Here is a 15672-nt window from a genome sequence, read left to right as displayed (position 1 = left end):
CTGATCATTCCATTACAGTCGTCAGCGACGCTCCATTGTCAGAGATCCTGCATAACAGGGATGCAACCGGTCGAGTGGCAAAATGGGCGATTGAACTCCTTCCTCTAGATATCAAGTTTGAGGTAAAGAAAGCTATCAAGTCCCAGGCAATCGCAGATTTCGTCGCCGAGTGGATTGAACATCAACTACCGACTCAGGTTCACTCAGTGCATTGGCCCATGTTCTTCGACGGTTCCAAGATGCTGAATGGTTCCGTTGCCGGAGTGGTGTTGGTCTCCCCCAGAGGAGATAAACTCAGATATGTTCTTCAAATCCACTTTGATTCCTCCAATAACGAGGCAGAATACGAAGCACTTTTATATGGGTTGCGCATGGCCATTTCACTCGGCGTCCGTCGCCTCATGGTCTATGGCGACTCAGATTTGGTGGTTAATCTGGTGATGAAGGAATGGGACGTCAGAAGTCCAGCCATGACTAGTTATTGCAACGCAGTGAGAAAGCTGGAGAAGAAATTCGAGGGGTTAGAGCTTCATCACATACCCCGACTGAAAAATCAAGCAGCCGATGATCTGGCAAAAATAGGTTCCAAAAGAGAAGCCATTCCCAGCAAGGTGTTTTTGGAACACATCCACACACCATCAGTTCAGGAGGATCCCTTCACTGAAGAGGCCCCGCAGCCAAAAAGTGCCACGGATCCGACTGAAGTTGAAGTTCCAGCTGTAGTCGACCTGATCATGGAAGTCTTGGTCATCACTCCTGCCTGGACAGTACCGTACATCGCGTACATCCTAAGGAAAGAACTCCCAGAGGACGAAGAAGAGGCTCGATAGATCGTCCGTCGATCCAAGGCCTTTACAGTCATAAAGGGACAGTTATATAGAGAAAGCGCGACTGGGGTCAGCCAGAAGTGTATTACACCAGAAGAAGGTCAGATGATCCTTGATGATATCCACTTGGGGACCTGTGGTCATCATGCGTCCTCCCGGACCATTGTGGCTAAAGCATACCGAGCGGGATTCTACTGGCCAAGAGCCAATGAGATGGCAAAAGAGATAGTCGACAAATGTGAAGGATGTCAGTATTACTCCAATATGTCGCACGAACCCGCGTCAGCCCTGAAAACCATTCCACTCGTCTGGCCCTTTGCTGTTTGGGGGCTAGACATGGTCGGACCTCTGAGAACGGGCAGGAGCGGCTTCACTCATGTGCTGGTAGCAGTCGACAAGTTCACCAAATGGATTGAAGCCAAGCCTATCAAGAATCTTGATGCTTGCACTGCTATCAGTTTCATCAGAGAGTTGATATTTAGATATGGAGTTTCGCACAACATCATCACTGACAATGGGTCAAACTTCGATTCCAACAAATTCAGGGCCTTTTGCGGCTCTCAGGGCACTCGGGTCGACTATGCTTCGGTCGCACACCCCCAGTCGAATGGGCAAGCAGAAAGGGCAAACGGCCTAATTCTCAAAGGACTGAAACCCCGATTGATGCGCGATCTCAAGCACACAGCAGGTGCATGGGTCGACGAGCTTCCATCAGTCCTTTGGGGATTGAGGACAACCCCGAACCGGTCGACCGGAAGAACCCCATTCTTTCTGGTCTACGGAGCCGAGGCAGTCTTGCCGAGTGACCTGCTTCACAACGCTCCCCGAGTCGAGCTCTACTCTGAAGATGAAGCAGAACAAGCCTGGCAGGACGCATTCGACCTCCTGGAAGAAGAAAGAGAAATGGCCATGATCCGATCGACCATCTATCAGCAAGACTTGCATCGATTCAATGCCAGAAATGTGAAGAGTCGAGCCTTCCAAGAAGGAGACTTAGTCCTCCGAGTGGATCAGCAGAAACCACACAAACTCGCTCCTACTTGGGAAGGCCCCTTCATAGTCACCAAAGTCCTCCACAATGGAGCATACCACCTCTACAATGTCGACCGCCAGATTGATGAGCCGCGAGCCTGGAATGCGGAGCTCCTCCGCCCCTTTTATACTTGAATTCTCACTCGGATGAGATGTAATAAGAAAAAACTCCTGTAGTTTATTTATCAAAGACAAGAGCATTATAATTTTCCCAGTGATTATTATTGTTTTTGTTTGCGTGAGAAATCCCCCAGTGGGTGGCTTAGCTGTGAATCCGATTCGCCTAAGTTTGTAAAAATAATTTCCTACCGAGTGGCGAACCAGCCTCCCACTCGGGGGCTTAGCTACGAATCCTTTTTGCCTAAGTATTTAAAAAATCCTACCGAGTGGAGAGCAACCCTCCCACTCGAGGGCTTAGCTGCAGTCCAGTACTTGCCTAAGTTCTCTCACTTAGAGACTTAGCTGTAGTCCGGCACTCACCTAAGTTTGAAAAAATCCTACCGAGTGGAGAGCAATCCTCCCACTCGGGGGCTTAGCTGCAGTCCAATACTCGCCTAAGCTCTCTCACTTAGAGACTTAGCTGTAGTCCGGCACTGGCCTAAGTATTTAAAAAATCCTACCGAGTGGAGAGCAATCCTCCCACTCGGGGGCTTAGCTGCAGTCCAGTACTCGCCTAAGCTCTCTCACTTATAGACTTAGCTACAGTCCGGCACTCGCCCAATTAAAAACATCCTACCGAGTGGAGAGCAATCCTCCCACTCGGGGGCTTAGTTGCAGTCCAGTACTCGCCTAAGTTCTCTCACTTGAAGACTTAGCTGCAGTCAGGCACTCGCCTAAGCATTTAAAAAATCCTACCGAGTGGAGAGCAGTCCTCCCATTCGAGGGCTTAGCTACAGTCCAGTACTTGCCTAAGTTCTCTCACTTGAGGACTTAGCTGCAGTCAGGCACTCGCCTAAGTACAAAACACATCCCACACTGCAGTAATGAGGTGCAGGTCGACTGCCACCTCCTCCTTGGGGAGCTTCATGTGACGCCCCCGATTTGACCGTACACTAATCATGCACGCAAATGTGTACGATCAAGATCAAGGACTCACGGGAAGATATCACAACACAACTCTACAAATAAAAATAAGTCATACAAGCATCATATTACAAGCCAGGGGCCTCGAAGGCTCGAATAGAAGAGCTCGATCATAGACGAGTCAGCGGAAGCAACAGTATCTGAGTGCAGACATAAGTTAAACAAGTTGCCATAAGACGGCTAGCACAAACTGGGATACAGATCGAAAGAGGCGCCGACCTCCTGCCTGGGATCCTCCTAAACTACTCCTGGTCGTCGTCAGCGGGCATCACGTAGTAGTAGGCACCTCCGGTGTAGTAGGAGTCATCGTTGATGGTGGTGTCTGGCTCCTGGGCTCCAACATCTGGTTGCGACAACCAGGTAGAAGGGGTAGGGGGAAAAGGGGGAGAAAGCAACCGTGAGTACTCATCCAAAGTACTCGCAAGCAAGGAGCTACACTACATATGCATGGGTAAATGTGTAAAGGGCCATATCGGTGGACTGAACTGCAGAAAGCCAGAGTAAGAGGGGGGATAGCTAATCCTGTTGAGGACTACGCTTCTGGCAGCCTCCGCCTTGCAGCATGTAGAAGAGAGTAGACTGAAGACCTCCAAGTAGCATCATATAGCATAATCCTAACCGATGATCCTCCCCTCGTCGCCCTGTGAGAGAGCGATCACCGGTTGTATCTGGCACTTGGAAGGGTGTGTTTTATTAAGTAACCGGTTCTAGTTGTCATAAGGTCAAGGTATAACTCCAAGTCGTCCTGTTACCGAAGATCACGGCTATTCGAATAGATTAACTTCCCTGCAGGGGTGCACCACATAACCCAACACGCTCGATCCCAATTGGCCGGACACACTTTCCTAGGTCATGCCCGGCCTTGGAAGATCAACACGTCGCAGCCCCACCTAGGCACAACAGAGAGGTCAGCACGCCGGTCTAAACCTAAGCGTACAGGGGTCTGGGCCCATCGCCCTTAGCACACCTGCACGTTGCGAACGTGGCCGGAAGCAGAACTAGCCCCCTTAATACAAGAGCAGGCTTACGTTCCAATCCGGCGCACGCCGCTCAGTCGCTGACGTCACGAAGGCTTCGGCTGATACCACGACGCTGGGATACCCATAACTACTCCCGCGTAGATGGTTAGTGTGTATAAGCCAGATGGCCAGACTCGGATCAATTACCCAGATCTCGTTTAGCGTGTTAAGTATCCGCGAACGCTGACCAGGGCCAGGCCCACCTCTCTCCTAGGTGGTCTGAACCTGCCCAGTCGCTCCGCCTCAAAGATCCACTCGCGGGTGCTCCTACGAGCCGACCCATCTTTAATCACCACATGTATCATGTATAAAGTATATAGAATATACCCGTGGTCACCTCCCGAGTGATCACGGCCCGATAGTATAGCATGGCAGACGGACAGGAATGTAGGGCCACTGATGATAAACTAGCATCCTATACTAAGCATTAGGATTGCAGGTAAAGGTAACAACAGTAGTAGCAAGGACAGGCTATGCATCAGGATAGGATTAACGGGAAGCAGCAACATGCTACACTACTCTAATGCAAGCAGTATAGAGAAGAGTAGGCGATATCTGGTGATCAAAGGGGGGGCTTGCCTGGTTGCTCTGGCAAGAGAGAGGGGTCGTCAACACCGTAGTCGTACTGGGTAGCAGCGGCATCGGCCTCGGTGTCTAGCGAGAGAAGAGGGGGAAGAAACAATAAATATAATGCAAACAAATGCATGACGATGCATGACATGACAAAGCGGGGTGCTAGGTGTGCCCTAACACGGTACGAGGTGGTACCGGTGAAGGGGGAAAACATCCGGGAAAGTATCCCCGGTGTTTCACGTTTTCGGGCAGAGGAGCCGGAGGGGGAAAGTTACGTGGTCGATAGGTTAGGGGGTGTGGCGGATGAACGGGCTGCGTATCCGGGTTCGCCTCGTCGTTCTGAGCAACTTTGATGTACAAAGTTTTTACATCCGATCTACGGTTTATTTTATATTAATTTCCAAAGTTTTTAATTCATTTTTAGAATTAACAGAATTAATTTAATTTAAAATTGCCATTATGATGTCAGCATGAGGTCAGCGTGATGTCATCAGTCAACCAGTTAGTTGACTTAGTCAAACTGACAGGCAGGTCCCACATGTCAATGGCTGAAGACTAATTATCTGTTAACTTTTAATTAGCAGGTTTAATTAGAGTTAATTAGTTAACTAAATAGGGTTAGTTAAGTTAATTACTTCACTAATTAATTAATTAATTAATTATTAATTTTATTAAGTCATCATTTTTTTCTTTTTCTTTTCTTCTCTTTTTTTAACGTTCTGGGGCCAGGCCCCACATGTCTGTGGCCTATCGGGGCCTAGAGGGCGCGGCGAGCGGGTGCGGGCGCTCGCCCGAACAGGGCGCGGGCAAGGCCGTGGCCGGCGATGGCCATCGGAGCGGCGGCGCGGCACCGGCAAGGGGAAGCAGGGGCGAGGCCAGGTGGAGTGGTGGCCGGCGGAGAGGGGGGCCGCAAGGGCCACCGCAGGCGCGGCGGGCGCTAGGGAGGCGCAGCGGCAGCAGCGGTGCGCGGCCATGGCGGGGCTCGCGCGGTCGCGGTCGAGGGATAGGGGAGAGGAAGGGGGTTTGCTCACTTCGGAGAGTAAGGTCTGGGCAACGGGGCGCGGGGAGCGACTCGGGGAGGAGGACGAGGAGGTCCGGCGTGGGGAGGAGATCCGGCGAGGTCGACGAGGCGACGTCGATTTGGGGAAGACGGTGAGGGGCTCCGGCGACGCGGTCCTCGTGCGGCGGGGCGAGGTAGCTCCGGGCGAGGTCCCGCGTCAGCGTGGTTGTGGACGGGCGGCGGGGCGCCGGTGGGGCGACAGTAGGGGGCCAGCTCTACGAGGGGGGATGACGGCGACGTGGAGGCGGCGCTGGGGCGATGGGATCGGGGGGTTGCCCCAATCCAGATCGGGGAAGGGCGAGAGGGAGGAGTGGGAGAGAATGGGGGCGATGTGGGGGTGGTGGTTAGGGTTTCAGGGGGATAAGGTGGAGTGGGAGGGTCCGGCCGGGCCAGTGGGCTGGTCTGGCGGCCCATCGGCCTGTCGGGCCGAGGCCCAGATGGGGGTTTCCTTCCGTCCTTTTTTTTTGTTTTAGCTTTCGTCTTTTCTTTTTATTTATTCTTTTCTGTTTTAATTCATTTAAAAGCATCTAGGCTTTTTATAAAAATGCGTTTACTTCACCATAATTACCGATGCAATAATAGACATAGCCCAAACATTTTATTTTTAATATTTGAAAACTTTTATTGTCGACTTTAAATTTAAGTTAGAATTTGACGCGGTTTCGAATTATCCCGAGATTAGTAACAGTAATCGCAGATGTCACGGCATCATTAGGAGAGTTTTACTGTAGCCAAATTATCCGGGCGTTACAAATCTCCTCCACTACAAGAAATCTCGTCCCGAGATTTAGGAGGTAGAAGGAAACAGTGCAGGGTACTCATCGCGAAGACGATCCTCGCGTTCCCAGGTGGCTTCGTCTTCAGAGTGATTCGACCACTGGACCTTGAGGAACTTGATCGCCTTCTGACAGGTGCGGCGTTCAGCTTGGTCGAGAATCCGGACCGGATGCTCTTTATAGGAGAGGTCCTGTTGCAATCCGAGCACTTCATGGTCCACTGCTCGGATTGGGTCCTTGAAGCAGCGTCGAAGTTGCGACACGTGGAACACATCGTGAACCTGAGAAAGGTTCGGCGGAAGTTCCAGTTGATATGCCACCTTTCCACGCCTTTCGAGAATAGTGAAGGGACCGATATAGCGAGGAGCTAGCTTGCCCTTGATCCCGAAGCGGTGAGGACCCTTCATTGGTGTAACTCGAAGATAAGCCTTTTCGCCAGGTTGATAGACCATGTCTTGGTGATGACGGTCATACTGACTTTTCTGACGTGACTGAGCAGTCTTGAGATTCTCACGAATAATGCGGACTTGTTCTTCGGCCTGTTGGATAATATCCGGACCGAAGAGTGGACGTTCCCCCGTTTCTGACCAGTTTAGAGGGGTTCGACACTTTCGTCCATATAGCACTTCGAAGGGGGACATCTTCAGACTAGCTTGATAGCTATTATTATAAGAGAACTCGGCATATGGAAGAGATTCCTCCCATTTCTTGCCGAATGAAATTACACAAGCTCGAAGCATGTCTTCGAGAACTTGGTTGACACGTTCAACCTGTCCTTGCGACTGAGGATGAAACGCAGTACTGAACGACAGATGAGTTCCCATAGCTTCTTGGAAACTCGCCCAAAACCTTGAAGTGAATAAGCTGCCACGGTCTGAACTGATAACCAGTGGAATACCATGAAGTGAAACAATTCTGCCCATGTAGAGAGTAGCAAGCTGACTAGCAGTGATTGTCTCTTTGACCGCTAGAAAATGTGCAACTTTAGAAAGCCGGTCAATGACGACAAGAATAGCATCATTAACTTTCTGCGACTTGGGAAATCCAGTGACGATGTCCATTTCAACATGGTCCCATTTCCATTCAGGAATAGAAATAGGTTGCAGAGTTCCGGCAGGCCTTTGATGCTCTGCTTTGATTCGGCGACAAACGTCACACTCAGCAACATAACGAGCAATGTCCTGCTTCATATTAGACCACCAGAATCTTTGACGAATATCCTGGTACATCTTCGTACTACCAGGATGGATGGACAGAGGCGTATCATGAGCTTCTTGCATAACCCTTTTAGTCTTATCCAGGTTTTTCTTCGAACATGGTACCACTAGGCGGCCTTTGAAATACAAGGCGCCATCGTCGGCGATAGTGAAGAATGAGGGCTTTCCTTCTGCTATATAGCGTTTAATCTTATGGACTTCAGAGTCATAACCTTGAATAGTCTTTATACCAGCTACGAGATCTGGTATGACAGCCAGGGTATTTAGAGAACCCTTAGTAACAACAAGAAGATTCATCTTGCGGAACTCCGTGGGAGGGGGAGCGAGTGCTCCAGGAGGAACAATATGGAGGTTCAGCCTTCTAAATTCTTCGACAAGCGAGGGCTGAACTTTGTGAACCTGGAGGTGGTTGCAGTAAGACTTGCGGCTCAAGGCATCAGCCATTACATTAGCCTTGCCGGGGGTATAGGATATACCCACGTCAAATTCTGCAACAGTCTCCATCCATCTTTGCTGATGGAGGTTCAGATCTGGCTGAGTAAACAGATACTTCAGACTTTGGTGATCGGTGAAGATCTCGCAATGATTACCGAGAAGGTAGTGTCGCCACTGCTTCAGTGCATGAATGACAGCAGCAAGCTCGAGGTCGTGAACTGGGTAGTTTTCTTCGTGAGGGCGCAGTTGACGAGAGGCATAAGCAATCACTCTGCGCTCTTGCATTAGGAACACAGCCTAATCCTTGACGGGAAGCATCGCAGTAAATGACGAAGTCCTTCTTAGTATCAGGTGGAGCAAGTACGGGGGCAGAAGTCAACTTGTCTTTGAGCACCTGGAAACTTTCCTGACACTTGTCTGTCCAGTCAAACTTGACACCCTTATGCAACAGATTAGTCAGAGGCCTGGCAATCTTGGAGAAGTTCTCGACGAATCGACGGCAATAGCTGGCGAGACCGAGAAAACTTCGGACTTGCTTGACGTTCTTCGGAGGAGTCCAATCGAGAATAGCCTGAACTCGTTCAGGGTTGACGGCAATACCATCCTTGGAGATGACATGCCCAAGATAGGTTACTTCGGGGAGCCAGAATTCACACTTGGAATACTTAGCATACAGTTGATGTTCTCGAAGCTTCTCTAGCACAAGACGCAGATGTCCAGCATGTTCTTCCTCGTTCTTGGAAAATACAAGGATATCGTCCAGATAAACCACGACGAACTTGTCGAGGTAATCCATGAATATATAATTCATCAGACGAGAGAAGGTGGCGGGAGCATTCGTTAAGCCGAATGACATGACGGTGTGCTCGTATGACCCATACCGAGTCACGAAGGCGGTTTTTGGGATATCCTCTTCATGAACACGGATCTGGTGGTAACCCAACCTCAACTCGAGTTTGGAGAACACTGATGAGCCAGCCAGTTGACAATAAAGGTCATTGATCCGAGGGAGAGGATATTTATTCTGAATGGTAGCTTGGTTTATAGGACGGTAGTCTTGGACTAATCGGTTTGTCCCATCCTTCTTCTTAACAAAGAGAGAAGGTGCTCCCCAAGGAGAGCAACTTGGGTGAATGAAACCTTTGACAAGAGATTTGTCGATTTCCTCCTTAAGCTCAATAAGTTCATGCGGCGGCATCTTATAGGGTCGTTTAGCTATAGGGGTGGTGTCGGGTTTCAAGTCGATGATGAACTCGACAGCTCTAGCAGGGGGAATCCCTGGAAGTTCTTCTGGGAAGACGTCTTGGAATTCACGAACGATGGGAATGTTTTCAATGCCCTCGAGTGGTGCAGCGTTCAACGCATTCAAGGCATAAAGACGTGTCTCGGCGTTCTGAACTAGATGAGCTTGGTAAGCAATTATTTCATTAGTAGGGTGTAGCAGATGGATGACCTTAGTGGCGCAAAGTATAGAAGCAGTATGCGCTTTCAACCAATCCATTCCCAGAATGAGGTCGATGCTACAGGACTTCAGTACGATGGGAGAGGCAAGGAATTCCAGCCCTTTAATTTCAACGGGAACATCGTGACTAACCATAGAGGTTTGACACTGGCCCGCAGGAGTGTGTACCACAATCGCAGTGTTCATCTCTTCGTATTTAATGCCATGCATGAATGCAAACTCAGCTGATAAGAATGAATGCGATGCTCCCATATCAAATAAAACAAATGATGGTACTGAATTTACGAGGAGTGTACCCATCACGGTAGCAGGCTGGTCTAGAACTTCATTGAGATCAACGTGGTTGGCATGAACACGACCATAAGACTTGTCATTGTTGTTGCGAGGCTGGTTGCTTCCACGGCCAGTTGCTGGGAGGGCCAGTTGATTCTGGTTCTGATTGCAATCCCTAGCACGGTGACCTGGCTGACCACACTTGTAGCAGAGACCATTATTGGGAGTGGGAATAGGAGCTTGTGGTGGTGGAGCTGGAAGTCTTGGCTGCCTAGTTGGAGGAGCAGGCAGACGAGGTGCAGCATAGGTCTGCCTTGGGGCAGGTGCATTCGGCTGGTACATGCTGTTGGGAATCCATATCTTGCGCTTCTGCGAGGACGGGCCCGAAGATGAGCCCGTGTCACGGTTGCGCTTGTGAGAGCTCTGGTATTCCCGCAGTCCAGTTTTGACATTGATGGCTTTGTTCACCAGAGTAGCGAAATCAGCAAAGTCATGCACTAGAAGTGCGAGCTTGATGTCAGCTTGAAGGCCATCACGGAACTTCTCCTGTGTGCGTGCATCAGTTGCAATGTCTTCTTCAGCATAGCGGGACAAGTCAAGAAACTCCCGCTGGTAAGCTTCCACAGTTTTGTTGCCTTGGGTGAGGTTGCGGAACTCACGCTTCTTCTGGTCCATGACTCCCTGAGGAATGAAGCAAGCACGGAAGGCAGCTTGGAAGTCTGGCCAGGTGATGATTGTTCCAGCTGGCAGAGTACGCCTGTGGCTGTCCCACCATTGAGCCGCGGGTCCTTTCAGGAAGAAGGAAGCAAAGGTGACATAGCTGGCAGGGGCTACATCAGCAGACTCCATCTCATAGGTGATGTCATGGAGCCAGTCGTCAGCATCCAGAGGCTGAGTTGAGCTGCGGTACACGGTTGGGTTGAGGCGCATGAAATCTTGCAGAGTCACTTGGGTTGGCTGCTGGTTCATATTGGGGCGAGGAAACTGAGCCATAATATTCTCCATGAACTGACGATTCAGCTCAAGCTGTTGCATCATCCCAGCCATGTACTCAGGCGGTGGTGGGGCGTTGCCACCACGACCACGACCACCTGGTCTAACCATCCTGCTAATATTTAACAGGGATAGTTCAGCATTGAGAAATTTGCAAAAACAAGAATCATTCATGATGAAACATACGCAACGAAAGCAGTCGGCATATCTTACAAAAGAGATCATGCATAGAGTTCGTTACACAGCGTTCAGTACATAGGCTAAGACATCATAGGCGGCACACAGGCTCGCGGCGAATGCATCTAACACTAATAAGCAAGTCTACGTCAGTCCCATGCGGTACTGCGGAGGTAGGTGTAGCCCGACAGCTGGTAGTGATGCGAAGGGAAGACCTCCACGCGAGTAGCCTGGGGTCCGCGGATACTCTGGTGCGGAACCCGATGCGCAGGTGGCAGGAGAGGACCCAATGCAGGAGTGTAGCCTCCCACATCTGGCCAGCCGACGCCCTGGGGCATCACGGTCCGGGAAGGGTAGATCGCAGAACGCGACAGATCACCAGAGCAGACAGAGGGGTGCAATAGCGTCAGAGCACGATACAGGTGCTGACGGGTGGTGTACAACTCGTGGCGAAGAGCTCGGTTAGCTCTATCCAGCCCATCAGCATGCAGAACCAGGTTCTGATGGTAGAATGGCTCTCGGGTGACAGTGGAGTAGGCAGCAGTGTAGTAACCCTCCGCACCAACATCGGATGCGATAGCAATGTGCCTGAAGGGGGAGGTGTCCAACTCCTGATACTCTCCACGAAGACGTGTCAGAGCAGCATAAGCAGCATCGTGGACCGCCATATCGATAGTCACTCCAACACCATGCGCAGTGTGCAGCACGGTAGTGGAGTCATACTCCCGAGAGTAGAGGTGGACGATGGCACGGTACTACTCCTGGTTGAAGTCCTGATACTCCTCATAAACGGTGTACTCAGGGTGCCAGCGATAACCCAGATAGGTCATCATCTCAACTAACACAGCAGGTGATCCTGAGGCACCAATGGCCGTCGTGTGGCGCACGACCTGCCTCGTGGGTTCCATCTGAAAACAAAGATGTTTTCACAGGAGTCAAATGACAATGTGGATAATGTTCAAGTAGTACTCTAAAGAATAACTAGGGCTTATCCAAGTTTGGGATGAACATGGTCACGGGATCCTAGTGTTAGAGTTGGTAAAATCATTTAATCCGAGTAGGAGAGAGTTTAGAGTCCCAGAGTAAGGATCGAGGAGTAAAAGATCCTAATACCACCCAGATGGCGACGTGGCCCGTAAGGCACACAACCATGTTAGTAAAAGTTTTGTAATGTCTAGACTCAACTTCGGCCAAGGAGTGTGGAAGGGGGATTCCTACAGGCAGTCGGCTCTGATACCAACTTGTGACGCCCCCGATTTGACCGTACACTAATCATGCACGCAAATGTGTACGATCAAGATCAAGGACTCACGGGAAGATATCACAACACAACTCTACAAATAAAAATAAGTCATACAAGCATCATATTACAAGCCAGGGGCCTCGAAGGCTCGAATAGAAGAGCTCGATCATAGACGAGTTAGCGGAAGCAACAATATCTGAGTACAGACATAAGTTAAACAAGTTGCCATAAGATGGCTAGCACAAACTGGGATACAGATCGAAAGAGGCGCAGGCCTCCTGCCTGGGATCCTCCTAAACTACTCCTGGTCGTCGTCAGCGGGCATCACGTAGTAGTAGGCACCTCCGGTGTAGTAGGAGTCGTCGTCGACGGTGGCGTCTGGCTCCTGGGCTCCAACATCTGGTTGCGACAACCAGGTAGAAGGGGTAGGGGGAAAAGGGGGAGAAAGCAACCGTGAGTACTCATCCAAAGTACTCGCAAGCAAGGAGCTACACTACATATGCATGGGTAAATGTGTAAAGGGCCATATCGGTGGACTGAACTGCAGAAAGCCAGAGTAAGAGGGGGGGATAGCTAATCCTGTCGAAGACTACGCTTCTGGCAGCCTCCGCCTTGCAGCATGTAGAAGAGAGTAGATTGAAGACCTCCAAGTAGCATCGTATAGCATAATCCTAACCGATGATCCTCCCCTCATCGCCCTATGAGAGAGCGATCACCGGTTGTATCTGGCACTTGGAAGGGTGTGTTTTATTAAGTAACCGGTTCTAGTTGTCATAAGGTCAAGGTACAACTCCAAGTCGTCCTGTTACCGAAGATCACGGCTATTCGAATAGATTAACTTCCCTGCAGGGGTGCACCACATAACCCAACACGCTCGATCCCAATTGGCCGGACACACTTTCCTGGGTCATGCCCGGCCTTGGAAGATCAACACGTCGCAGCCCACCTAGGCACAACAGAGAGGTCAGCACGCCGGTCTAAACCTAAGCGCACAGGGGTCTGGGCCCATCGCCCTTAGCACACCTGCATGTTGCGAACGTGGCCGGAAGCAGAACTAGCCCCCTTAATACAAGAGCAGGCTTACGTTCCAATCCGGCGCGCGCCGCTCAGTCGCTGACGTCATGAAGGCTTCAGCTGATACCACGACGCCGGGATACCCATAACTACTCCCGCGTAGATGGTTAGTGCGTATAGACCAAATGGCCAGACTCAGATCAAATACCCAGATCTCGTTAGCGTGTTAAGTATCCGCGAACGCTGACCAGGGCCAGGCCCACCTCTCTCCTAGGTGGTCTGAACCTGCCCTGTTGCTCCGCCTCAAAGATCCACTCGCGGGTGCTCCTACGAGCCGACCCGTCTTTAATCACCACATGTATCATGTATAAAGTATATAGAATATACCCATGGTCACCTCCCGAGTGATCACGACCCGATAGTATAGCATGGCAGACGGACAGGAATGTAGGGCCACTGATGATAAACTAGCATCCTATACTAAGCATTAGGATTGCAGGTAAAGGTAACAACAGTAGTAGCAAGGACAGGCTATGCATCAGGATAGGATTTAACGGGAAGCAGTAACATGCTACACTACTCTAATGCAAGCAGTATAGAGAAGAGTAGGCGATATCTGGTGATCAAAGGGGGGGCTTGCCTGGTTGCTCTGGCAAGAGAGAGGGGTCGTCAACACCGTAGTCGTACTGGGTAGCAGCGGCGTCGGCCTCGGTGTCTAGCGAGAGAAGAGGGGGAAGAAACAATAAATATAATGCAAACAAATGCATGATGATGCATGACATGACAAAGCGGGGTGCTAGGTGTGCCCTAACGCGGTACGAGGTGGTACCGGTGAAGGGGGGAAACATCCGGGAAAGTATCCCCGGTGTTTCACGTTTTCGGGCAGAGGAGCCGGAGGGGGAAAGTTATGTGGTCGACAGGTTAGGGGGTGTGGCAGATGAACGGGCTGCGTATCCGGGTTCGCCTCGTCGTTCTGAGCAACTTTGATGTACAAAGTTTTTACATCCGATCTACGGTTTATTTTTTATTAATTTCCAAAGTTTTTAATTCATTTTTAGAATTAACAGAACTAAAAATTGTCATTATGATGTCAGCATGAGGTCAGCGTGATGTCATCAGTCAACCAGTTAGTTGACTTAGTCAAACTGACAGGCATGTCCCACATGTCAATGGCTGAAGACTAATTATCTGTTTACTTTTAATTAGCAGGTTTAATTAGAGTTAATTAGTTAACTAAATAGGGTTAGTTAAGTTAATTACTTCACTAATTAATTAATTAATTATTAATTAATTTTATTAAGTCATTCATTTTTTTCTTTTTCTTTTCTTCTCTTTTTCTAACGTTCTGGGGCCAGGCCCCACATGTCTGTGGCCCATCGGGGCCTAGAGGGCGCGGGCGAGCAGGTGCGGGCGCTCGCCTGAACGGGGCGCGGGCAAGGCCGTGGCCGGCGATGGCCATCGGAGCGGCGGCACGGCACCGGCAAGGGGAAGCAGGGGCGAGGGCAGGTGCAGTGGTGGCCGGCGGAAAGGCGGGGCCGCAAGGGCCACTGCAGGCGTGGCGGGCGCTAGGGAGGCGCAGCGGCAGCAGCGGTGCGCGGCCACGGCGGGGCTCGCGCGGTCGCGGTCGTGGGATAGGGGAGAGGGAGGGGGTTTGCTCACTTCGGAGAGTAAGGTCTGGGTAACAGGGCGCGGGGAGCGACTCGGGGAGGAGGACGAGGAGGTCCGGCGTGGGGAGGAGATCCGGCGAGGTCGACGAGGCGACGACGATTTGGGGAAGACGGTGAGGGGCTCCGGCGACGCGGTCCTCATGCGGCGGGGCGAGGTAGCTCCGGGCGAGGTCCCGCGTCAGCATGGTCGTGGACGGGCGGCGGGGCGCCGGTGGGGCGACAGGAGGGGGCCGGCTCTGCGAGGGGGGATGACGGAGACGTGGAGGCGGCGCTGGGGTGATGGGATCGGGGGGTTGCCCCGATCCAGATCGGGGAAGGGCGAGAGGGAGGAGTGGGAGAGAATGGGGCGACGTGGGGGTGGGGGTTAGGGTTTCAGGGGGATAAGGTGGAGTGGGAGGGTCCGGCCGGGCCAGTGGGCTGGTCTGGCGGCCCATCGGCCTGTCGGGCCGAGGCCCAGATGGGGGTTTCCTTCCGTCCTTTTTTTGTTTTACCTTTCGTCTTTTCTTTTTATTTATTCTTTTCTGTTTTAATTCATTTAAAAGCATCTAGGCTTTTTATAAAAATGCGTTTACTTCACCATAATTACCGATGCAATAATAGACATAGCCCAAACATTTTATTTTTAATATTTGAAAACTTTTATTGTCGACTTTAAATTTAAGTTAGAATTTGACGCGGTTTCGAATTATCCCAAGATTAGTAACAGTAATCGCAGATGTCACGGAATCATTAGGAGAGTTTTACTGTAGCCAAATTATCCGGGCATTACACTTCACCACAAATACAACGTGCACTCCATCCTACTCTGCAGTAACAAGGTG

Source organism: Triticum aestivum, chromosome 7A (genome assembly GCF_018294505.1).
Source record: "Triticum aestivum cultivar Chinese Spring chromosome 7A, IWGSC CS RefSeq v2.1, whole genome shotgun sequence".
Taxonomy (NCBI): Eukaryota; Viridiplantae; Streptophyta; class Magnoliopsida; order Poales; family Poaceae; genus Triticum; species Triticum aestivum.
The sequence above is the reverse complement of the archived record's forward strand: the minus strand, read 5'-3'. Positions refer to the sequence as shown.